Raw genomic sequence first — 25710 nt, 5'->3', positions numbered from 1 at the left:
ATCCACTGGCTAGATGAGAGTGCTTTTCTGCTGGGCTAAATTTCTGGCATAGAGCAGAGGTTTGTGTGCACAAAGTGGAGGCCTGTGTCTCAGGGATGTGTTAGCCAAATAAGAACTTCTAAGTTCTGGGGACTGTGCGGGGAGCGAGCTCCGCCCCTGGCAAAGGTCATGAGGAAGGAGGCTTGGCATACGCAAAGGCGGGATCAAGCCTCAGGAGTCTCCCTGGAAATTCTCGAGCAATCTACCCCCAAAACCAGAGTCTGCCTACTTTCTGCTTTGTGCTTTCACCTACACCTCTGACTTTACGGGGGGCTGTCCCCCACTACCTCTCTGAAAAAAAGAGTTAGCTTACAGCTCCAGTTAATAATTCTTGGGTGTGACAGTGTTTCAACCTACAAACTCCTTTGGAAATCCTCTAGCCTGCCTGAATAGGTTTTTCCGGCCACGTGTGACTGTTCAGAGCCTCCCAACTGAGAGGCATGAGATGTTCTAAACTGTCTAAATACAGATTCCTTTGAGTAGTTAAAAGATTGATTAGAAATTGTATTGGTGAAGGGATTTTCACTTGTTGGGCCAATGTTTGCTGCTAAGTTTCCATATCCCTTATCTGCTGTGTCCCTGGCAGTGTATTGATTAATATAATTGGTGTAAGTAGTAGCTTTAATGTTTGTAACCTGGGACCCTTGAGTTAATTCTTTTTCTTGTTATAGCCCACCACACCTTTGCTCTGTAGGAATGCAACTTTATCTAATGCTTTTTGGAGGCTGGCGCCTGACTTTAGAATAATCACCTTTAGAGAAAAAGGCCTCCGGGCCAGAAGATGATGCAAATCACCTAAGCTTTTGCATATGATAAGTTTGCAGGAAGAAAGCCTGGCTTGCTGCATGACTCTACCCCTTCCCCCATTATCCTCTATGCATAACTTAAGGTATAAAAACTACTTTGGAAAATAAAGTATGGGCCTTGTTCACCGAAACTTGGTCTCACCATGTCATTCTTTCTCTTACCTTCTGGCTGAATTATTCAGCCTCTTTTCTCCACTGAATTTCCTCACTGAGCTATCCTCATTCTATTACTCTTTATATCCTTAATTAACGTTTAATTAAGCAATTGTTTCCTGATCCTCGCCGACGCCGTCCCCGCTTCGAATTCCCTGGATCCACCGGGGCTGGACCCCGGCAGGACTGGGTTCCCGGTCTGTCACTGCCTGGCCGGTGGAGCTGGGAGTGACAGAATCAGGTCTGTGCCCCTGAATCCAGCCTCACCACCAATAAAGCAGGGGTCCTAGGGCAGGGTTCCTCCAAACCTCATTGCATACCAGAATCACCCAGGAGTCGTTTATTAAAAATACAGATTACAGGACTTCCCTAGGTCCAGTGGCTAAGACCTCGAGCTTCCAGTGGAGGGGCCTGGGTTCAATCCCTGGTCAGGGAACTGGATCTCACAGGCTGTAATTAAAGATCCAACATGCTACAACTAACACCTGGCAGAGCCAAATAAATATTTTTTAAAATACAGATTAAGGGGTGCCCTCCCCACCCCACCCCATGGGATTTGCTTTTCGAACAAGTTCCTCAAGATGCTCTAAGGCACCCCATCCCTGAACTGGTTTTTAGGAAGCACTAGACCAGAACATTTCAAGAGGCCCCGAATTCTAAGATTTTACCTTCATGGTCAATGACTCAGGCCTCCTCCCCACCCACCCACGTTACCTACCGGGAGTCTGGGAATCCTCAGGTTGCCCCAACTGAGATCCGAGCAGCAGGAACCACACTCCGGGCCCCAGAATGCACTGTGGGCACACCTCGGCGGCCTCCCACCTCCAGCATGGCGCCTGGCAGGACTGAAGGCAGCCTGAGGGGCTGGACTATCTTGAGCGAGGTGGAACCTGCCGCTAATTTCATTAACACAGTCAGAGGGAGTCAGGTGAGGCGGGGCTGCTCCAGCCACGGGCAATCTTGGGAAAGGAGACACACATGTGAGACTGTTTCCCAGAGCTGCACTCGGTGCTAACGCAGGCCCGGAGGAGCGGGTCCTGCCTAGTTACTGACTCTCCCTAGTAACTTCTCTCTACTAACTCTTCCTAGGTGCTGACATCTTACACTGCACAGGACAGCAAAGATTATCCAGGCAGGGAGACGCTGATTGCAGAGGATGCCCCTGGGTATACGGGGCAGCCCGGGGAAGATGCCAGGGAGCCAGAAACACATCCTAAGCAAGAGCAGGCTCGGTCAAAGATTCTCGGCAGAGTCAAAAAGACACAGCTGACATTTACGGAGGACACCGTAAATGCACACACGTGCATTTACATGCACTGTCTCCTTCACCCCAGCTCAGCCAGGCTCCAAGGCAGCCTGAGCACCTCTATCTTACAGGTGAGGGAACTGGGGTTCAGAGCCCTGGACACTTAGCACTTACAGAGGAAAGGGAACTGGGTTCATTTCTAAAAAACCTAGAGGCCCCATCTTGTTGCTTTTTTATTTCCTGGATCTGAAGGGAGGCCTTCCCAGGTGTCTTGGCAGTAAAGAATCCACCTGCCAATGAAGGAGACTTGAGTTCAATCCCTGGGTCAGGAAGATCCCCTGGAGAAGGAAATGTCAACCCACTCCAGTATTCTTACCTGGAAAATCCCATGGACAGAGGAGTCTGGTGGGGTACAGTCCACTGGGTGGCAAATAATTGGACACGACTTAGCAACTAAATAACAACAGCCCTCTGAAGGGAACCTTCGTGAACCAACTTTAATATTCAGTCAACACCCCCAAGGGTGTAAACAGAAGCCAGGACCACCATGCCCCCTGGTCCCAGAAACAGACCTGCTATTTCCTAGAGTTAAACACCAAGTTACTGGACACAGACTCTGTCCTACAGAAAAGCAACTCGTGAGCTTTCTGAGCTCAAAAACAGTAGGCTGAGCCCAAAAGTGTTTTACCACTTTTAATTCATGAATCTACCCAACTGTGTTTTCTTTCTTTACAAAGATTTTCTTTTTCTTCCCATAAATCCTCATCCATTCAGTCACTGCCCTTCCTTTTGACTTTTCCTACCAGTTTCTGAAACAGAGAAAGGGGTTAGAGGTCTAAGTGGGTCCCAGGTGCCAGAATTCCGGGGGAGGATCAAGGTAGCCCTGCCATGAACCAGGTGAGAGGAGACCAGCTTCGAAGTTCTGGAGTTCGTGCTGGGGACAGAGGGCCACAGGACGAGAGTCTCCCTGGTCAAGTCCGATTAAGCAGAGGCGCTCCCAGACAAGACGATGGAAGAACCTAGTTGGCTGCTTCATGTGGACCAGGAGCTGTTGTAAGCATTTACCCAGATTTGTCTTTGTACTTCTAATCCCATACACACTTCTAAAGGTAGGTATTAATTAATACCCCCAATTTGCAGGTGGGCAATGACTGAGACTCTGAGGGCTTTCCTGGTGGCTTAGCGGTAAAGAATCTGCCTGCCAATGCAGGAGACACAGGTTCAATCCCTAGGTTGAGAAGATCCCCTGGAGAAGGAAATGACAACCTATTCTAGTATTCTTGCCTGAAGAATCCCATGGACAGAGGAGCCTGGCGGGCTACAGTCTGTGGGGTTGCAAGAGAGTCGGACACGACTTAGCGACTAAACGACAACAATGATGTTCTGAGATGGTTAAAGATTTGTCCAGGTTGTACGGTCTGAAGGTCTGTGTCCCTCCAAAATTCATAGGCTGAAATTGTAACTCCTACAGATAATGGCATTAGGAGCCAGGGCCTTGAAGAGATGCTTAGATCATAACGGTGGAATTCTTAGGAATAAGATTAGTGCCCTCATAAAAGAGGCTCCAGAAAGATCCCCAGTCCCTTCTGCCAGAGGAAGACACAGCTAGGAGGCACCAGCTATGAACCAAGGAGACAGCCCTCACCTGACCATGCTGATACCCTGATCTCAGACTTCCAGGCTCCAGAACTGGGAGAGATCCACTGGTTGTATATAAGCTACCCAGTTTGCAGTGTATTGTGAGAACAGCAGGAACAGACTAAGACACCAAAGTTCCACACCTAGGAAGTGACAGAGGTGGAATCTGAACAGAGGCCGTGCAATGCTACTCACCACCGCGGGGTGTGTTTGGCAAACATTTGTATTGATCTCATGTGCCAATGGTTCCTTTTCCCTTGTGTACCTATACCTCTAATCACATGATACAGACCTGCAGGTAATGCCTAATCTACCATCTAAGACAGTGGTCCCCAACCTTTTTGGCACCAGGGACCGGTTGTGGAAGAGAGTTTTTCCACGGGCCAGGATTGGGGGAGATGATGTCGGGATGATTCAAGCCCATTACATTAACTGTACACTCTATTTCTATTATTATTACATCAGCTCCACCTCGGATCATCAGGCATCAGATCCTGGAGGTTGGGGACCCCTGATCTAAGACCTGACTACACCAAAGATGGTCCTCAGACCAGGAGCATCACCAGGGAGCTTGTCAGAAATGCAGAATCCTCAGTTCTGCTCCAATCTCTTGCACCTAGTTTGAGAAGTGCTGATAAGATCCTTACTTTCCTGATTCAATATAAGGAGTTGCCTCCCACTTCCCCCTTCCTGGGCTCTGGGCCTCAGGAGGTTGGGGAGTCTAACACAAGATTTTTCCATTTCCATTGTTGTACTCCCTTCATGAACTCTTTCCTAATGAGCATCCTTGCTCTCTCCTTTCTCCACCTCATCTCACAGGCACGTGAGAGTCTGAACTGTACAGTCTGCCAGCTGCCTGATTTAGCACCATGCTGCCTTCCAGGGAGCTCCCATGTTAATTGTCTCGCACATGCAGAGGGTGGAGCTCAAAAGTTCAAAGACTGATTGCAGGGCAGATGGAAATTATCACTCACTAATCAAATGATCTCCATCCAATTGAATGACACAGCAATCTGGGGAGAAGACGTGAGTTCTCTTTGGGGGGTATTTTTGCCCCATAGCAACCGACAGGTACTCTGACAAGTGTATCTCCATCAATTGAGTGACCTGGTCATTCCAGTATATTGTAAAAACCATGCACTTAGAAGAAAGAGGAAAGAGCAGCTGAGGTCCTAGAAGTGCCGTCAGGGGAAGAGGGGAAGGGCAGGAGTTTGGCAGGAGCTGAGCATCTGAGTAACACCTTCCCCAGTGACTGACACCAAAGTTTGGTTTGTTGTTCTTCAGTCTCTAAGTCGTGTCTGACTCTCTGCGACTCCATGGACTGTAGCCCACCAGGTTCCTCTGTCCATGGGGTTTCCGGACAGAAACTGTCCAAGAAAACTGGAGTGGATTGCCATTTCCTTCTCCAGGGGATCTTCCCGACCCAGGGTTTGGTAAAAGGGACTTAAGACTCGGCCTGTGTTCCAAGGGGGAGGCTGGCTCCTTCCTCCCGCATCTAGGGGCACCAAAGGACCTCAACAAGTGCAGACTGTAACTACAAGTTCACTCCCTCCAGGCCAACGTGACTGGCCAGTCCTGGGACTGAGCACTTTTTCCGTCTGAGATGATTTGAATTCTCAAAAATACCCAGGAGGGCACTTGCTGTCCCAACCTGAGCTCATTTCACAGGTCAGCTGAGTACCTACACGCTTAAGTGACTCACTCAATGTCAAGAATCTAGTGGTGGTCAGGCGAAGACTGGAACTGAGGATGTGACCACCCAACGCTCGACCACATTCCCCAAGAAGGAGAAGAGCACTGGAGTCCAGTACCTTCCGCTCCGTGCCTCCACAAGACCACCCAGCAAAGTTACTGCCTCCAGGGACTTGCAAGTGCCCTCCTGCTACTTCCTGGGTCCCAGGCCCCACTATGTATCCACCCAAGGTGCAGGCTAACACCTGTCCTTCCCTGGTAACTCCTAGGTGCTGGCTTTACAATCAAGGCCAGGAAACCTGCAGAAGACAGACGGACTCATGGTCCAGCTATGAAGGCAAGAAGGGAGAGTACTATCTCAAGCATCTTTCTACTCCATCTTCAGACCGTGGTCTCATCTCTTCTTCCAGAATGCTCTGAAAAGCTGCTCCACTTTTCTGCCCCTCTCTCCCTAAGTCTGAGAAGCTCAGAGCCTTTCCGATCCTCAAGGACTCAGAGAGGAATGAAGCATCCTGATCAACAGGCCCTGTTTACACTGAATGTCAGCCCTGCGTTAGGGATAGAATCAAAGGACTCTATTCAACCCCTCAGTCAAACCTACCTTCCCGCCTGGGACCCTCCCCGCATTTTTTAACTTTTAGATTTACTTATTTGGCTGTGCCAGGTTGCAGCATGCAGAATCTTTAGTTGCAGCATGCAGACACTTAGTTGCAGCATACAGGATCTAGTTCCCTGCTGCTGCTGCTGCTGCTAAGTCGCTTCAGTTGTGTCCGTCTCTGTGTGACCCCATAGACGGCAGCCCACTAGGCTCCCCTGTCCCTGGGATTCTCCAGGCAAGAATACTGGAGTGGGTTGCCATTTCCCTCTCCAATGCATGGAAGTGAAAACTGAGAGTGAAGTCACTCAGTCGTGTCCGACTCTTCGCAACCCCATGGACTGCAGCCTATCAGGCTCCTCCACCCTTGGGATTTTCCAGGCAAGAGTACTGGAGTGGGGTGCCATTAGACCAGGGATCAAATCCAGGCTCCCTGCATTGGAAGCTCGGAGTCTTAGCCACTGAACCACCAGGGAATTCACTCTCCCCCCATTTCATTTTCTAACATCCTAGACTAACTGGCCAGCCTGCTGCAACAGTTCAGTTCCTCTCCTTCCTTACCACAGGGAATCAGAGGCACTGAAAGCTAAAACCCTTTGGATGAATGAGTCTCCCACCAAGCCCAGCACCAAAAAATGACTATTCAGCTTTGTCACCCAACTGAAACCTGGCAATGCAAAGGATCTATAATTCTTCTACCAAAATATGTTTTGTGGAAGAAAGTGTATCTCTAACTTCAATAGACCCAGCACCATAATCATCATGGCATTTTATTCCTCTACCCCTTTCCTGTTGAATGCTCCTCTCTCAGCTCACATAATCCGAGAAACACTGAGTCAAACACAATTCAGTTTTATATCTGTAAGACACCAAAGGGCAGAAGACACCAGAAGGTCATTCGCCTTCTCCCTTTTTCATCCATTTCTGGACCCTCGTTTCATTTTGCCTCTGCTAATCATGTGGCTTAAAACCAACATTTCAAATTCTCTGTGCTGCTTATCACTAAGCTGGGACTGATCAAGGCAAATCCTTACCTACCAACATAAAAAATGAGAGGCCGACAAACTCTTAGCAAGCACCAGGCCCTCTGAAAGAGAGGCAATATTATATGTGAAGGAAATAAGAGGAGAGCTGAAATATAAACTGCCAGGTATTAATGCAAAGTAATAAACCAGGGAAAGGCCCAATAGCAACGTTTTATGGAGACAAAGCAAGAACTTCTCCCAAGGGCAGGGGAGGTCAAGAACAGAGCTTCTAATCTAATAAATCAAAGCGGAAAAAACGAACTATTAACAAGGCCTGGCAACTGTATCTCAGAAGACAGCTCCAGGGAAAAACAGACAGAGCTTAAGGATCACCAGGGGGGCTGGATTAAAAGTCCACAATCAAATCCTACAATGCCATACGAATCTTATTTAGTTCTATCCAAAGAGACTGATGATGAGGCTTCCCTGGCAGTCCAATGGTTAAGACTTCACCTTCCAGGGCTTCCCTGGTGCCTCAGTGGTAGAGAATCTTCCTGCCAATGCAGGAGACATGGGTTCGATCCCTGGTCTGAGAAAGATCCCAAATATAAATAAATAAAATTACATTAAAAAAAAAAAAGTCACCTTCCAACACAGGGGTGCAGTTCAATCCCTGATCAGGGAGCTAAGCTCCCACATGCCTTGCAGCCAAAACACCAAAACATAAAAATATCTAATAAAGACTTTAGAATGGTCCACATTAAAAAAAAAAAATCTAAAAGAAAAAAAAGTTCCAAAAAACGTTGATGGAGCACGGGCTGCCTGTACCAGACACATGGGGCTCAGAGAGTGCCCTAGACTCTACTGTGGCAGTCTCGTGGGCAGCCGGGATGCCTAGAGGAGGGCAGCAAGGGAAAGGTGGGTCACAATGAGAGGGGCTGCTGAGGAACCAGACCACTGCAGGAGGCAGTCTGAGACCCCAAAGAACCAACACCTATTTTTGATGATTCCTCTTTCTGTCTTTTGTTTTCGGGGTGGCGGGCAGGGAGGGGGGTGGGCGTGGGGGGCGGTTCCTGAACTGCTCAGTCTTGAGCTACCTGCTGTCCAGACTTAAGTATCTATTTGATTTATATAATAATGACTACTTTTTACTCACAAAGCTCTCATGACCCACTAGCATGGCTCGGGGCACATTTTCTCCAAGTCTTCGCTCTTGATGTTTTCTTGCTGAAGCCAAGGTTAAAGAATGCAGAGTCTGGCCTCAGAAGAGCGTAAAATCGATGATCCAGTAACCAACTGCTGTTCCAGGCTTGGGTGGGAAGGTCAAAGGACAGTCTAGCCAACCTGGACACGGGAGTCCCCCAAGTCCTCCCTTCCCCCCACAGCCAGGTGAGAAACCAGAAGGAGGCTACAGGCATTTCTGCCTCAGCTGCTGCAGCTCCAATGGCTGGTTACAGGCTTCACCCCAATTTCAATCCAGGCTCAAAGATACCCACCCTACCCATCACTCTCATTCCCACCCGCAATGGCCTCTACAGAAAGCCCAGGGACAGAGAAGTAAATCAAAACTGTCTGCTTCTCCATAGGAAACAAACTTATGGTCACCAAAAGAGGAAAGGAGGGGGGAAGGATTAAAATTCTAAGTTTGGGAAAAATTGGTAAAGACTACTGTACATGAAATAGATAAGCAAATACTTTATGGTTTCATCCACACACAAAGAACAGATAAGCAAGAAGGACTTACTGCAGCACAGGGAATTATATTAAACATCTTGCAATAACCCATAATGAAAAATAATCTGAAAAAATATATATAACAGAACCACTTCACTGTACATATGAAACTAACACAAAATAGTAAATCAACTGCACTTCAATTAAAAAAAAAATGAGGAAAAAACCTGCTTCTCTAACAGGCTTTAAGAAAAGGATGAAAAACCAAACACTTCCTTCCCCCAAAAAAAGATTCACCAATAAATATTTGCTAAGTGACTGCTCTATTTTTCGGAATCCATGTGAACTGAAAAACAAAAACCATGGACCAGACAGAGAGACCTAAATGAAACTAATCCTGGGGAGAAAAAGAGGATGAGGACTGGCCATGGTGAGTCATTGAACGCTGTGAAGCACTAGGGTGGTGGCCCTGCTGAAAAAGAGTTAAAAAAGATAAAGACACAATGAAAAGAAATCCACAACCAAATCACTTCTTTCTCCCTTCTTACTGCTGGAAAAGAACACTAACAGAAATAATTCCTTCCTCCGGCCACCTAAAAACTATTCGAAGTTTTCTCAAAGAAACCTTGTATGCACAGTGTTATCAGCTGCAAAAGACTATTAAAATCAATAGCTAACTCAAGCATCCCAGCTCTTTGAACTGAATCCTCCCCACTTCCACTTGAATGGGCTCTCGGAAATCATTAAGAGCTGCACAAATAACCAAGACCCCTTCCCGACAAGTCAGATAACCCAGAAGTGAAACTTGCTGAAATCTTCAATGAAAAGAATCTCTAAGGGCAGTTTCCAACAAAAGCATCTTTGAAGGCCTGACCCTCCTGTGAACTGCACGGTGGATTACTGCGGTCACGAGACATTAACACTATCCCTTTTCTTCGGGTGCACATCCCTTTGTTCTTCTAGCTTTTTAGTGGGTTGAAGTGAAGCTTATCCTGGCAACTGAAGATTCCCCTAAAATCTAGTCACTCCTTATTCTATCTGCCCAACTCCCAGTAATGGCTGGCAATAAAGCCTTTGAAATAAAATGGACCCATCTGCTTAGGGAAGCATCTTACATCTGACTCACACACAGCCCAGGAGGGAGAGAACAGCTCCCTCAAAGATGGTGACATTATTAAGGTGAAACGTGATGTCCAACATCCCTGAAGCCACAGGATGGAACAAAGTAGGGGGCAGAAAGAAGTACTTAGGAAATGCCCACCAGCAGCTCCTGCAGGGCAGAGTGGCCTTGTCAAGGAACAGGTGCCTTCAGCAGGCTTGCTGTCACATGGCCCTCCTCCTCTCCATCCACTCTCTCACCCCCGTCACTGGCCCAGGACCTCAGAAACGATGGGACAAAGCAGACATATAGAAATCAACATACAGGAGAGAGGTCAGTGCGGGCCAAGAATTTCGGCCCCTCCTAGAAAACAGCTAAAGAAGAAAACTCCAAGGAAACTATTTTTAGAGAAAACAGAATGTTAATTTTTTTTTTTTCATTCACAAGGTACTCGAGAAGTTGTGACAGCATCAGAGGAATGAAATCATGTATGAGTTTGCTAGGGCTGCCATAAAAAATACCACCGACTGGGGGGGCTGAAGAAATAGTCATTTACTGTCTCACGTTCCGGAGGCTAGAAGTCCAAGACCAAGGAGGCAGGGAAGGGCTGATTTCTTCTGCGGGCTTCCTCTTCAGCTTGCAGATGGCCACCTTCTCCCCATGTCCACATGGTCTTTCCTCTGTGAGCGTGGATCTCTGCTGACCCTTTGTATGTCCGAATTTCCTCTTACAAAGACACTCATCAGACTGGATTAGGGTCCACCCATGTGACTTCATTTTAACTCAGTCACCTCTTTAATGACCCTGTCTCCAGTCACTTTCTGAGGTCACAGGGGTTAAGACTGCGATGTATGAATGTAGGAGAGGAAGCAATTCAGCCCAAAACAAATGACAATGACAGTTACTGTCCTTTAAAGCAGGGTTCTCCAACCTCCGGGATCTAATACCTGATGATCTGAGGTGGAGCTGATGTAATAATAATAGAAACAAAAGGCACAACAAATATAATGTCCTTGAATCACCCTGAAACCATCCCCACCATCCCCTGTTCTTTGGAAAAATTGTCTTCTGCAAAACCGGTTCCAGGTACCAAAAAGGTTGGGAATCACTGCACTTAAGGCATCTGATAATCAGATTATGCCAGGTCCTTGATGCACCTTGGTTTGTTAAATCTTTGCAGAGTTCCCATGAGGCAGATATTCTCCTTTACAAGTCACCCAGTTAGAAGGTGGCTAAATAACCCACAAGCTTAAGAACAGAGGCAGGTCTGAGCCCAGGATGCAGAAGAGCAAGGCCTCCCTTCCCCAGCTCCAGTGGAAAGACTGTTTATAGATGGCAAATTCTTTCAGACTCCTCAGTTCAATGATCCTCAGAACACCAGAAACACTCATCCTTCAAACTCTGTCCAGGATGTTGTGACAGGAAATGACACATCATAGGGGTTTTCTGATCTTGTTTTAAAAAAAAAAAAGTTTCAGGGGATTAATCTGTGAGTTGAGTTCTTAACAGAGGTTTGATTTTACAGTGTCAAAATAAGACAACTGTAAACAGGGCATTTCCAGGAGTGAGGAGGGGCCTGCAGATTTCACGGGCTCTGGGCCATTATTTACTAATAGGATTAGCAGACGTGAGTGTGGAATTGCTCCCCTGGCTTGAAATAATGCAATGTATTTTTCCTAATGTAATTTGAAGAGTCTGTTAATATAATAAGCCAACGCAAACTTTAGAAGTGATACGGGGAATTGCGGCCAGCAGTCACTTCGGTAACACCCTAAAGAAAACTTGACTAATATTAGGCCTGACCAAAAATGAGGGCGCTTCCCTGGTGGTCCATTGGTTAAAAGTCCCCACTTCCACTGTAGCGTGCACGGGTTCAATCCCTGGTCTGGGAACTAAGGTTCCACATGACGTGCAGTGAAGCCCACACAATATTTTAAAGTGTTATTTAAACACACACACACACACAATCAGATAATATAAAGATTAACAAAAAATAAACCAAATATAGTCAGCCGTATCTGCAGGTTCCACATCCATGGATTCAACCAAACAAGGAACAAAAATATACTTTTTTAATTTTCTAGGCTTTCACCTTCTGAGAGGGACAACATTCTTTCTAAAGAATAAACTTGCTTCCACTTAAAAAAACATGTCCAGAAAGTTCCATAACCAAAACTTGAATTTAACATGCATGGGCACAGCATTCACACTGTATTTACTATTTACACATGATTTACATTGTATTAGGTATCACAAGTAATCTAGAGGTGATTTTAAAGTGCAGAGGAGGATAGGCATAGATTATATGCAAAGACTACACCATTTTATATAAGGAATTTGAGCACCCGAGGATTCCAGTATCTTCAGGAGATTCTAGAATCAAGCCCCTGACAATATCAACGGAAAGCTGTATTTGACAGCTATTTTTAAACTGGCAGGCATTTCAGTGCTCCCACGGCTTTCTAGAAAATCCAGGGACTCTAAGAAATAAACCTTCTAATGCAATAATAACTCATTAATGCAACATCCCCCACCCCTCGACACATACACATACAGAATACAAACCAAATTCAGGAGCTGAATAGTGCCAAGAAAAAAATATTCAAAATTATGTGTCTCTTTCCTCACTTTTTTCTATTACTTATTCAAGATTTAGGGGAACTCAGGCCAAAAAAACCAGTCTTTTATAAGCCAAGGGCTTAAGCGACTTGGCCACTATTTGTGAAGTCCACGTGCTACAAGACGCTTCCATGACGACTGTGGTATGTGCCTTATTCTGGAATCTTCCACTCCTGAGCCCACGAAGGAAGTCTGTTCTTGAGAAAGGATCTCATTGTCCATTAAACCTTCTGTGATATGGGTCAGCTCGGGATATGAATTTTAAACAGCTTAGTTAGTTAGGAAGAAGGAGGCAGAGAATTCTCTGGAAGCCAGACAGCCAGGTTCAAATCCAGACATAACCCTTTGCTAGTTGCATGATCTTGGGTAAGTTACTCAAAGTCTCTGAGCCTCAATTTCCTCATCTGTAAAATGGAGTAAAAATTGGAACCTTCCTCATAGAGTCACAATGAGAGTTAAGTCACACAAGGTATTTGGAAGATTTAGTGAACACTCAATAAAGAGCTGCTATTAGTATGGATTGCGTGCTCAGTCGCTCAGTCATGTCTGACTCTTTGCAACACCATGGACTGTAGCCCACGAGGCTTCTCTGTCCATGGGGATTCTCCAAGCAAGAATACTGGAGTGGGTTGCATCCTGCTGCAGGGGATCTTCCCGACCCAGGGATCCAACCTGCATCTCTTGTATCTCCTGCATTGACAGGCGGGTCCTTTACCACAGAGCCACCTGGGAAGCCCATTAGTTTGGATTGGTACCAATCTATATATTGATTACAATATAAAGTACTAAAACTGCATTGTTTAACCATAATGAGATACTGCTTCATACCCACAAGGATGGCTACTATCAAGAAAACAGAAAATAACAGGTGCCAGTGAGGATGTAATGAAATCGAACCCCTCATTCACTGTAAGACTATTAAATGGTGTAGCTGCAACAGAAAACAGTACAAAGATTCCTCAAAAAATTAAAAACAATTATTATATGTCAGCAATCCCACTTCTGGACATATGTCTGAAAGAAGTGAAAGCAGGATCTCAAACAGATATTTGCAAACCCATGTTCACAACACCACTGTTCACAACAGCCATGAGGCGGAAGCAATCCACACACCCACTGATGGATAATGGATAAAACAAATGTGGTCCATACACGCAGGGGAATATTATTCAGCCTTTAAAAGGGAAGGAAATCCTGACACATGCTACAGCATGGATGAACCTTGAGGACACTGTGCTAAGTGAAATAAGTCAGTCACAAGACACATACCAAGAGTCAAAATTCAAAGAAACAAGAAGTAGAATGCTGCTTACCAGAGGCTGGGAGTAGGGAGCAATGGGGAACTGTTTAATGGATACAGTTTTGCAAGCAAGCAAAGAGTCCTGAAGATGTGTCACACAATGATGGGAATATGCCTAACATTATTGAACTGTACACTTGAAAATGTTTAAAATGGTAAATTTGGGCATTTTTTTGTCCTCTGGAGAAGCAAATAGCCACCCACTCTAGTATTCTTGCCTGGAGAAATCTTTGGACAGAGGAGCCTGGTGGGCTATACCATGGGGTTGCAAAGAGCCAGACACGACTAAAGCGACTAACACACACACTGTGTTACTTAAAGATTGCTCGAGAAGTTGTGGAGCTCACTGCCTGAAGTCCTCCCCTTAGGGAGAGGATCAGGATTGGAGGGGTTTTGAGGAAATTAAAAGAAACCTTCTGACTGAAAATGGATTCTACTTCAGAGCTTGGAGACAAAATCCTTCCCCTGGGAAACTGCCTCCAACTCACTCATCACATCTTCAGAAGTGGAGACCCTACTTTTCATTTCAGAGATGTTATCACCGAGCTTTTCAAATAAGAGCCTTGATGAGGAACATTTAACATGTGATGCGATGGCTCCAAGGCAGTGAGGGCTTAGAGATACCAGTGAGGCCGGAGGGGCCCACCAGCAAGCTGCCAAGTCCCAGGCTCTGCTGAGAGGTGCAGGCTCTATCTTTCACCTCCAGGGCATCCCTTTAGAGAGGATCCTGTGGAGTGTTGGGGGAATGAGCCCAATTCTATCCATCAGCCCCTGGACTCCATGAACCCAATTCTATCCATCAGCCCCTGGACTCCAGTCCTTACGGAGCGACTGGGTCACAGATAACGAAAAGCATATTTCTGTGCATGTCAGACCCCAAGGAGCATCACACCAAGTGATGAGATGCTTCAGAAGGGACTGCCCTCCACAGACCTTAAACCTGTGTTCTTATATACAAGTTCCTCTCCTCCTTCCCTTGCTCTCAGGGTGAGTCACTGCCAGCATGAGTCTGAGCCAGAGTTGGGGTAGGGAAAAGGATGGAGGGAGGGAATTTTGCTGGCTGCTCTCATCCTCAGGCTTTCAAACGGTCCCTCCACTGCCAACCTGAAGTTCACTTCCACAGCACACCTCCCACATACATAAGAAATGCAATTGCCATTTATGAAGCATTTGACATATCTGCATGTATTATTTCCATCTCTCTCACACAGGTCAGGGGCTTCCCTGGTGGCTCAGAAGGTAAGGAACCTGCCTGCAATGCAGGAGACCTGGGTTTGATCCGTGAGTTGGGAAGATCCCCTGGAGAAGGAAATGGCAACCCACTCCAGTATTCTTGCCTGGAGTATCCCATGGACAGAGGAGCCTGGCGGCTACAGTCCTTGGAGTTGCAAATAGCTGGACACGACTGAGCAACTAGCACACACCCAGGACATGTCCAATGCACTAGCTTTACAAACCAGCATGTCTAGATTACGTAGCAGTGTACACACAGCCCCTCACACCTGAAAGGAGATACTCAGTATCTGTTGAGGGAATACCCGGGTCCCTCTGAAAACATCTGTGTCTATTAAAATAAAGTCAACTAAATGTCCTAAGGAAGCCTACCTGGTTCCAGGTAAAAATGTTCTTTTCCACATCCATCATTTAATGAGAACGCAATAAAGACCTTGTGCTGTCGACAGACACCGGTTCCCAAGTGCACACAGATCAGAGGTTCCCCTGATGAGGTTCCCCAGGTGAGGCTACCCTGCTGCCAGCAAACTGCTGAGCTGTAACACACCATTCGATTACTGTCTTGTTTCACTTTCTGAGCTGCTGCTTTCGGCTCAAGAAAACCCACCTGGGCTGAAAGCAGGAAAGAGAGTGATGGGGAAGCGTGGCACGGGATTTCGACACCACAATTTTCCTCAGCTACATCCTGGATGCTTGTTAATAAAACCTTCATGAGCACAACTGATGTCATACCCCATGGTGGTATCTCCAAGCTGAATCTTGTTCCAGAAGGACCGTTCAACAGCCAAAAGTATAATTTCAAACAGGAATTTCATTCTTTATTCATAACTTCCAAAGTGCATTAACAGGAATTTATTCATTCAGTGAGTCACCAATAATATTTATTGAGTTCCTTCTTTGGAGCTGGCAGTCAGGTACATGCCAGGGATACCCAGGGAGGGATGAACAAACAAAGGTTCTGCCCACAGGCAGCCTCTATGTTGATTGGGGGGTGGGGGGGAGGTAAAAAGGAAAAAGAAAAAATGAATTTCAAAGAGTGATATGTGCTTTGAAGAAAATAAAAGAGGGTGATGTAATAAGAGGGAATTCTTTAGAACAGATGGTCACGGATGGTGTCTCCAAGTGGGGGTAACATGTAAGCAGAGACTAATTCATGGACATCAGGCAGTCTTTAGGAACAGCAGCATTTTCCGTAGAGAGACTAGCAAGTGCGAAGTCCCTGGGGCCATTTTTGAGACAGACAGAAGATCCATGTGACTGAAGCACGGCCAGTGAGGCCAAGGGCGGGAAGAAACAGAAAGGTGAGCAAGGGCCTGGTCTTGAAGCATCTTATAGACCCTAGGAAGTAATGGTCAGAAGTCCACCCTAAGCACAGTGGGAATCTCTGGATTTTTGTCTTTAAAAATCTCTTTCAAACTACTGCATAAAGCACAGATCATGGGGATGAGCAGCAACTCTTCATAATGTGGATTCTATTCACCTGGTTATTTATTTGGACTAATACAGCATAAAATTGTTTATGTCTTGTTTAAAAAAAATAACATAAAAGTTATTCTGTCACAGGTCTAGGGGCCAGAAGTCTGAAAGCAAGACGCTCTATGGGAGAACTCTCCTTGCCACCTCCAGCTTCCAGTGGTCCCTGGCCCTCCTTGGCTTGTGGCACGATTCCAGTCTCTGCCTCTGTTTTCACACAACCTTCTTCCCTGTGTCTGTGTCTCAAACCTCACTCCTCTTTCTCTGATAAGGACAGCTCTCAGTCCATTTAGGGCCCTCCCAAATCCAGGGTGATTCCATTAAATTAGACCCTAAGGTAACTGCAATGATGAAGACCCTATTTCCAAATAAGGTCACGTTTACAGGGGAGAGGGACGTGGACTTGGGCATATCTTTCTGGGAGACACAGGTAGTATGTACTGGGCTTCAGTTACATCTGTAATGTTATATTTCTCTAGTTGGATGGTGGGTACATGGATGTAGTGTTTTAGTTGGGGTTTTTTTGTGTATGGTTTTTTTTTTATCTATTTGAAAGATTTTTTTGATGTGGAGCATGTTTAGTCTTTATTGAATTCATTAACAATATTTCTTCTGTTTTATGTTTTGGTTTTTTGGCCACAAGGCAGGTGGGAATCTTAACTCCCCAACCAGGGATCAAACCCATGACCCCTGCATTGGAAGGCAAAGTCTTAACCACTGGACTACCAGGGAAATCCTTGTGGATTTTACTTAGGTGCTGTGGCTAAACTCTCCTGTCCGTCCTACCCCAGATCACTCTCAGAAAAGTCTGGATCAAATGAAGTGGGCATAGTCGACGAGACTGGCAATGACAGGGTTCTCTCCAATGGTCACGAAAGGAAACATCCGGAGACAATCCAACAGGATGTGCGTTTGCTATGTACCCAATGAGAGAATACGTGAAAGCTTGGAACCACGTCTGAACGCACCAGGCTCTCAGAAATGCTTGTTGGATAAATGATTCAATATACCGTCTCCACTAAACTTGATGTGAAGACAGAGATCAAAGAAGTCAGAGACTACCCCTGGCATGCAGCAGAGGACCTGGTCCACAGCAAGGACTCCCAACAAGTCAGAGAACTGAGTAAAACGTAAGCAAAATGACAAGATTTGCCAAAGATCACCCTGTATGTTTCTCTTTGAACAATAGTCAATATTTTATTATTTCTCAAATCTGGTTCTAGAATTTTGGAAACAGTTCAAAAATAGGCACTCCTGAGATGTAACTGTTATCTCCTCAGACACATCACACACATTAAAGCTTTTTTTTTTTTTTTTTGAGATGTCAGTTCTTGAGATGAATCTATTCTCTCTTTTCAAAAGCTGAAAGCAGGCCCCTTTCTACTTGTCAATTCCCCTAACCAATGTTAAGCAAAAACATTTTCAAGACCTAACATATAATCAAAATGCAGCTTCAAATCCAATCTCCCTCTTGATTTTGTTGAACTTCTCAAAAAAAGAAATAAATCAGTGTGCTTCTATCTTCATCTGGGAACAGTACAGGCTCAAGACACAATGTTGATATGGTGAAGTTTTCTGACAAACTCTTACATTGTCTGCAATTTACACGTTGGCACCAGCTGTGTGATACAGTGTACGTCTGTCCTAAGTTAGGGGCAGTCAGGTAACCTCGAAGGTCCCTAAACAGGAAACACACACTGCTGGGGGTGGTCAGTATGTGAGAGATGACCATCAGAAGCCCACTCCCCGTTGGCCATCTAATAGCACATTCACAATCTTTATCTCCCACAGGGACCAGAAGGTGGGAAATTCAGCTTAGCAAATGTTAGAAATAATTTTGCATCCGTGAAGTGAGTGGTGTTCAAGATGGCTAGGCTAAACTTCACTTTTCCTCAACAAACTGTAGGCCAAGACCCTCATCTTTCAGAGCACACTCTGACCCGGAGCACTGCTTGCTCTGTAAGCCGATGTCTGCAGAGGATGCTGATGCCTCCTTCAGTTAAAAAGTGAGCTGAATGGACTCCAGAACTTTCTCTTCTACTGGGAGGGAAACCTCCACGCACGATGCAGTCAGAGAGCCTGAAAGTATAGACAACCGCACTTGGCCAGATTCCAAGGACGAGCCGCACAGGAACATTTATGTGGCTGCCTTCTGGAAATGCACATGAGGCAGAACCTGGTCGAAGACTTGCTTTCACCCTCACACTCCTGAAATAGACTACGTGGGAGGCCCAATGGCCTTGGCTCCCTTGGAATGCTGGAGGCACAGGTCTCTGCCCAGATAAGCTAATGATGGTTGTGAAGGGCTGAACTGCATCTCTCCAAAATTCCGATGCTGAAGTCCTAACCCCAGGACCTCAGAATGTGACTGTATTTAGAGACTGGGTCTTTCAAGAGGTAACTGAAGTTTTAGGAAGGTCATTAGGGTGGGTACTGGGCTTCCCTGATGATTCAGACAGTAAAGAATCCACGTGCAATGCAGGAGACCCGGTTCGATCTTCCTGGGTCAGGAAGATCCCCTGGAGGAGGGCATGGCAACCCACTCCAATTACCTTGCCTAGAGAATTCCATGGACAGAGGAGCCTGGTGAGCTACATACAGTCCATGGGGTCGCAAAGAGTTGGACATGACTGAATGACTAAGCATATACTCAGGGTAGGTACTAATCCAATCTGACTGGTATCACTATGAGAAGAGGAAACCTGGACACAAAAAGAGGTTCCAGGGATGCATGCACAAAAAGGAAAGACGATGTAAAAATACAGGGAAAGACAGCCACCTACACACGCCAAGGAAGAGAGGCCTCAGAGGAAATCAAACCTGCCCACACCTTGATCTTGGGCTTCCAGCCGCCAGGATGGTGAGAAAACTTCTGTTGTTAAAGCCACCTGGTCTGAGGTTGTTTACTTTAGTGAAAGCCCAAGCAGATATAACAGTGAAAACCAAGCAGGCTTAAGTGTATACACACACACACACACACCGCCCCACTCTGAGGCTGCTCTAGCTGATGGAGCAAATCCTCAGTCTCCCTGGGCCTTGGCCTGAACTTCCCTCTTGGGGCACAGGAGCCTCTTCTTCCTCCTCCTCTCAAACACTAGTCCCATGAGCATAGCCTGAGTCCCAGACGTGGCCCTCACCAGCTATCTAACCAAAGAAAAAAGTCCCCATCCACATCAAAACTTTAGCTTTCAGATAATACCCCTCTGAAAAGTTTACCAGTGTGCAAAGAATACACACAAGGAAACAGCAACAATAAAGTGGCCTATAACTCTACCTCCCACCCAGAAGATTCACTTTTTTTCTTTTTAAACAAAAACAGATACATACTGTTCCAAGTGCCTTTTTAACAGGTTTCTCAAGGCAAAAGGAACCAGTGAATTAAGTTCCATTAGTGATCCTGAAAGAAATTTCCCTGCCTCTCCAAGCCCAACTTCCTCATCTATAAAATAAGGACAATGAGAACCCCTCTAAAGTTGAATTAATATAAAACACGGCCTTGCTTCTGAAGTACACCGGGCAGCGCAAGAAGAGGTGCCACTGAGAGAGGCCTATAGCAATTCTTGGGAACAATGGGTCATTACACGCAAGAATTTCTGACAGTCATGGGAGGGGAAGAAGGCTATTTTTAGGCAAAGAGAAATGAAAATCACCCGAGGCTGGGTTCTTCGCTTACCCAGCATCCACCAATGGATGCACCAAAAACGAGGTGAGACTTAAAAATAGCTCAGACCGGAAATGCGGTTGGCTGTTTAGTCTTAACTCTTACCTGGGTCTGTCTCTTTATAAAAACCTAGCTCTCCCAGACTGCTACATTGGACCATTATTAATTTGTGTAACAAAAGTAGAAAGCTGGCAACTCCTCCAGTGCTTTTAAACAGGCTTCTCCATCAGAAGTCCTGGTTTTGGAACTGGAACCCCAAGTTGGGGGTCTCCCTCATCCCAGGGAAGGTCTCTCCCCTCAGATTTGCCCAGGGGGCTCTTTCCAGCTCTGAGATTCCATGATTAGGGTTTTCCTAGGGAGCGACCCTGGCAGTCAAGCCTTTCGTGTGTGGTCATTAAATACACACCACGGTGAAGCCTGACTGCAAAGTTCCAGGAACACACCCTCGAGACAATCTCACCATCCAGAGGAATGAAGCAGAACAGGCAGCCCAAGAACTCGGCCTGGCTCTCTCCAATTCCCCAGCATACACGTCTGCAAGGCCCAGGATCAGACTCTGGCTAATCCACCCCACTGTCCAGCCACAACATATGGCCCCCAGGCCAAAAAATCAGACCCCCAGAAGCTGAAGTCATCATTTCCAAAAGCAAAGACGCCCACCTGAACAGCCAAGGGCCATACAGCAGGTCCTCTGACCTAATACTCACTTCTGTAACTCTGCTCAGTATTCTGTAATAACCTAAATGGGAAAAGAATTTGAAAAAGAATAGATACATGTATCTGTATAACTAAATCCCTTTGCTGTACACCTGTAACTAACACAACATTATTCATCAACAATATTCCAGTATAAAATAAAAACTAGGAAGATATGTACATGGATTTTAAAAACCCTTTTCTTCCATGGATGTGAAGTGAGGTAGGAAGGTGGCCTGTGAGTCAAATATATCTGCTCGAGAATACAGACTAACAATCATGTTTTCCCTAAAGAGAAAAATCTAAAGGTCAAGCAGGAATGACTAGCTGCAGTCTCACAGGATGGAAGCCATCCAGCAAAGTGAGGCTCACGGGGCAGGAAGCACTGAATCCCCAGCAGAGAAGAGAAGGAGGTGAGGGGCAGGGGGAGGCACAGACACACAGGGACACACACAGAGACACACACACACACATGGATACACACACACACGGAGCTGCGTGATGATTTATGCTCCAGCTTCAAACCAAGCCAAGCTGTGCAAAGCCCCAATTCACCTTAGATCGCCCTGCCACCTAAAAATGGCGTGTAGGTAATTACAACCAGAGGTGTACCCCGAGTGGAGGAGGAAGGCGGGCCAGCAGGAAGTCTATGGTCAGAGGCCTTTTGATTTTCCCACTGCTTCCATTTCCAGCTCAAGTGCTACGATGAGCCCCACTGATCAGAAAAGCGCTGTGAACAAGACCAAGCTCTGAATCTGAATTTAAGGCTCCCCACGACCCGGCTCCCAAGTCTGACAATGGACAGTATTTTACTGCGACACAACTGGACAGGAACCAATCGGCCCCGAGTCAGGACTGGATGTCAGAGGTGCTGCGTTCGCCCTCCGGGGTGAGGTGAAGGCCTGGAACAGTCCCCAGTGTCCATGGACCCTTCTTGCGACCTGCCATCCCAGGCTCCCCCTTGCTGCTGCATGTCTGACCCGCCCCCTCCCAACTTTCTAACATCAAACACAGGCGTTCCTGCAGTGACCCTTTTTATTCTCCACTGGAATCATTTGCTGTTGCAAAGATCAACTGCAGATTTTTCAGAGTCACCCAACCTTCCAGGGATGTGTTTCTCAAAATGAGGTCAGGGAACTCCTATATCAGAACCACGAGGAGAGGCAGGGTGGTAGGGTTTGTTTGGTAAATAGATTTCTAACTGAAAGTGAAAGTGTTAGTTACTCAGTCATGTCCGACTCTCTGCGACCCCAAGGACTGTAGCTCGCCAGGCTCCTCTGTCCTTTGAATTCTCCAGGCAAGAATTCTGGAGTGGGTTGCCATTCCCTTCTCCAGGGGATCTTCCTGACCCAGGGATTGAACCCGGGTCTCCTCCATTGCAAGCGGATTCTTTACCCTCTAAGCCATCAGGGAAGCCCAGATTCCTAAATTCCACCTCAAAGCTACTGAATCCAACCCCAAGTCTGCATTTTGAGCAAGCTCTGCAGCTGATGCACAAGCACATGAATGTTTGAGACCGACTGCCCCAGTGCAACAGTCCCTGCCCCCACGATGTCCAAGGGCAAGTTAAAAGAAACACACACTTTTGGACCCCACAGTCTCAGAGAGCGCCCTCCCCAAAGCCCGACAGAGAAGGTCTGGGGCAGGGTCTGGAAATGTAACTCCCCAAAGGGCACCCATGCTTGTGAGCTCCTGACATCCAAGCCATGTTTCCCAAAGAAAGTGGTCCCCATTCCCTTCCCATCTTTGCCCTAACTCTCACTCATCCATGTCTTAGCTCCAGGGCAGCTTTCTTAGGAGAGAAAACCTTCAGTGACCACCACCACTGCCCCCAACCCCATCAGCCAACATAAGACTAGGTTTCCTTGCTATGGCCTTTCTTGATACCCTTTCCTTCTGTATAACAAAAGAGATATCCTTTTCTTTTGTATGAAAATTAATTGCTATTAAATATACCCCTGGTGGCTCAGACAGTAAAGGATCTTGCCTGCAATGCAGGAGACCTGGGTTCCATCCCTGGGGCAGGAAGAACCCCTGGAGGAGGAAATGGCTACCAACTCCAGTATTCTTGCCAGGAGAATTCCGTGGACAGAGGAACCTGGCGGGCTACAGTCCATAGGGTTGCAAAGTGACTAACACCTTCACCTTTTCATTTATCTGTTTAATGTCTGATCTTCCATCAGACTGACAATTATCATAGCTATATGTCATTGACAACCTACAATGTCCCTGGACTGTGACCTCAGTTGAGTCACACCTGGACACAGCGCAAAGCTGAGAAGCCACCACTGACTCCAGTTGGAAACAATTCCCACTGGGTCAAGGCCAGAAATACATTCTTCCTGACTGTATTCAATTCTTCAGGCTACTGTAACAAAGTACACAAGCTCCACAGTTCAAAACAACTGAAATTTATCCCCTCACAGTTTTGGAGGTCAGACGTCAAAAATCAGGGTGCTGGCAGGGCTATGCACCCTCCAAAGCCTCTAAGGGAGGATCCTTCCTTGTCCTTCCAGCTTCTGGTGGCTCTTGGCATTCCTTGGCCTGTGGCAGCATCACTCCAATCTGTACCTCTGTTGTCACATGACTTTCCTCCCGTGAGTACTCCTGTGTCTCTGCATCTCTTCTAAGTTCACCAGTCACATTGAATTAGGGACCACCCCCCCATCACACTTATTCCAGTATGACCTCTTAACTAATAACATCCGCAACAACTCTATTTCCAAATCAGGTCACAATCTGGGGTTCAAGGAAGGACATGAATTTTGGAGGGGCACCATCCAGCGTAGCACACTGACCAGGCAGAAGGTTATGAAATATACTTGCCTTTAACAAAGGTTGAGCACTTAACAGTCTGAAGTATAGAACCTTAATGCAGTAGATCTACTGGTTATCCCTAAATATACTTTCTGTCTGTCTCCCTCCCTCCCTCCCTCTCTCTCCCCCTCTCTCTCTACTCTTTAAAGCTAAAAGGTCAACATTTTAGCTGAGCACATGACCACACAGAATAAAGACTACCTTGCCCAGCCTTCCTTGCAATTATCTCACAATAACCTAAAACAAGAAAAGAATCTAAAAAGTATATATATATATATACACACACATATATGGGGCTTCCCAGGTAGATGCAAAAGATGTGGGTTTAATCCCTGAGTGGGGAAGATCCCCTGGAAGAGGAAGTGACAACCCACTCCAGTATTCTTGGCTGGAAAATTCCATGGACAGAGGAGCCTGGTGGGCTACAGTCCACGGAGCCACAAAGAGTAGAACATGACTGAGCAACTGAGCACATACATAACTGAATCACTTTGCTATATACTTGAAACTAACACAACACTGCAAATTAATTATATTTCAATATAATTAAAAAAAAAAAAAAAGACTCCTGAGAATTCCCTGGCAGTCCAATGGTTAAGACTCAGTGTTTTCACTTGGGGACAGGTTCAATCTCTGATCAGGGAACTAAGATCCTGCAAGCAATGCAACATGGTCCAAAAAAAAAAAAATTTGACCAATATGTTAAGACTTCCTCAGACATCCAAGGCACACCTGGAAATGCTGCAAAGACAGGTAACTTTTCTGAAACTGGCCCTTGAACATTTCCTCACCCCCAGGCACTCACCCTCCACCTTCCATGTTGTCATTTCTAGTTTGAAAAGAACCTCCCTCTAATAACATCCTGGAAAGGAGGGACCGGGTCACAGCTGTTCCCACTGTCCATTAGGAACCAAACCACTGTGCATTAGCCCACAAACAACCAGAGACTAGATGATTCCAGCCACTGCCTGGACCTGGAGCTCTTGAGATTGCCTGCCACCACTGAGGGCTACAGGGAACATCACCTTTATTTCCTAAAGAGCTAAGTCACACTGGCTTTTCTCAAGGTGGCTGCTGAGTCCCTGTGCTTCTTAAATCGCTTTCAGCCCAGGCAGAGACTACCATGCTCTGGGGTCCTCTGCACACTCACTGTTGCAAGAGGGCCTGAACTAGGCCCACAGACAACCGAAATTAATTGACCACATCCTACTTAACAGGAAACCCAATAGCCAGCTATTTTAGATTCATCTCACTTCCCCCTCATCCACTTCTACCACAACACTAGGCTGATGGAAAGGCAGAATGTGTATTACAAAAATATGGGGAGGGGGACAGTGACAACTCCAGAGTTCAGAGATGAAAAGGCTCTGAGGAGACTATCTGGAAGAAGAGAGGTGCTAAGCACCGCATCTGCATAGCAGATGTTGCATTTTTCCTTCACGTGTATTTTGGGGTGATCCAGTGCAGACTAGTGGAAATTATGATGGGGCTACGTTTGCCCCAAGACACCTGTTAGTGCTGCCAGTAGAGTGGCTTATACCCAGTTTCACTCTAATATCAAGAATAAGTTACTTTCCATTCTTGTTTCAAAGGAAGAATATAAAGCTCAAAGATACATGTATGAAAATGTTTACCGTGGTTTTTCTTAAAATGGAAAATCTCATCATTAAATATCCAAGAAAAGAGGGATTAAACACATCCAGGCCTCCCCTTTGAAGGCAGAGGCAATGCAGAGAACGCACAGGAAACCCCCATGTGGGGGGGCAGAGGGTGGGGTGAGGGGTATGTGTGGGTGTGTGTATGTGTCCAACAGCAAGGTCTTTCACTTTTGCAAAAGGAAAGACATAGTCATGAGTTGGGTTTGGTTTTGGTTTTCTCTCCCCACCCCCTCCACTCCTGCTTCCTGTTTAGAAGGGGGCCTGTTCCCATAATACTGAGAGCATGATCAAGGCACAGATTCCCAGGAAAAGGCTTCCCTTTCTAGGTACTGCAAACCATCTCCCT

At 46.2% G+C, this 25710-nt stretch overlaps 1 protein-coding gene across 10 annotated transcripts in view; it reads right to left on the bottom strand.

Annotated features, from left to right (window-relative positions):
• Positions 1-25710, bottom strand: part of CHST11 (carbohydrate sulfotransferase 11) — a 266145-nt gene that overhangs the window by 216124 nt on the left and 24311 nt on the right. Inside the window, exon 1 of one of the 10 annotated variants that reach the window (XR_015164017.1) lies at positions 1717-23800. The exons of 4 other annotated variants lie outside the window; for them this stretch is intronic. The gene's annotated coding sequence lies outside the window, so the exon portion shown is untranslated. Of the gene's footprint in view, positions 1-1716; positions 23801-25710 lie in introns of those variants that run through there. 5 more of the 10 variants (XM_086401104.1, XM_086401103.1, XM_086401108.1 and 2 more) reach the window with 5 other exon arrangements.

This window comes from Bos grunniens, chromosome 5 (genome assembly GCF_055505025.1).
Source record: "Bos grunniens cultivar Pamir isolate PY7600 chromosome 5, Bosgru_T2T1.0, whole genome shotgun sequence".
Classification (NCBI taxonomy): Eukaryota; Metazoa; Chordata; class Mammalia; order Artiodactyla; family Bovidae; genus Bos; species Bos grunniens.
The sequence above is the reverse complement of the archived record's forward strand: the minus strand, read 5'-3'. Positions and strand labels throughout refer to the sequence as shown.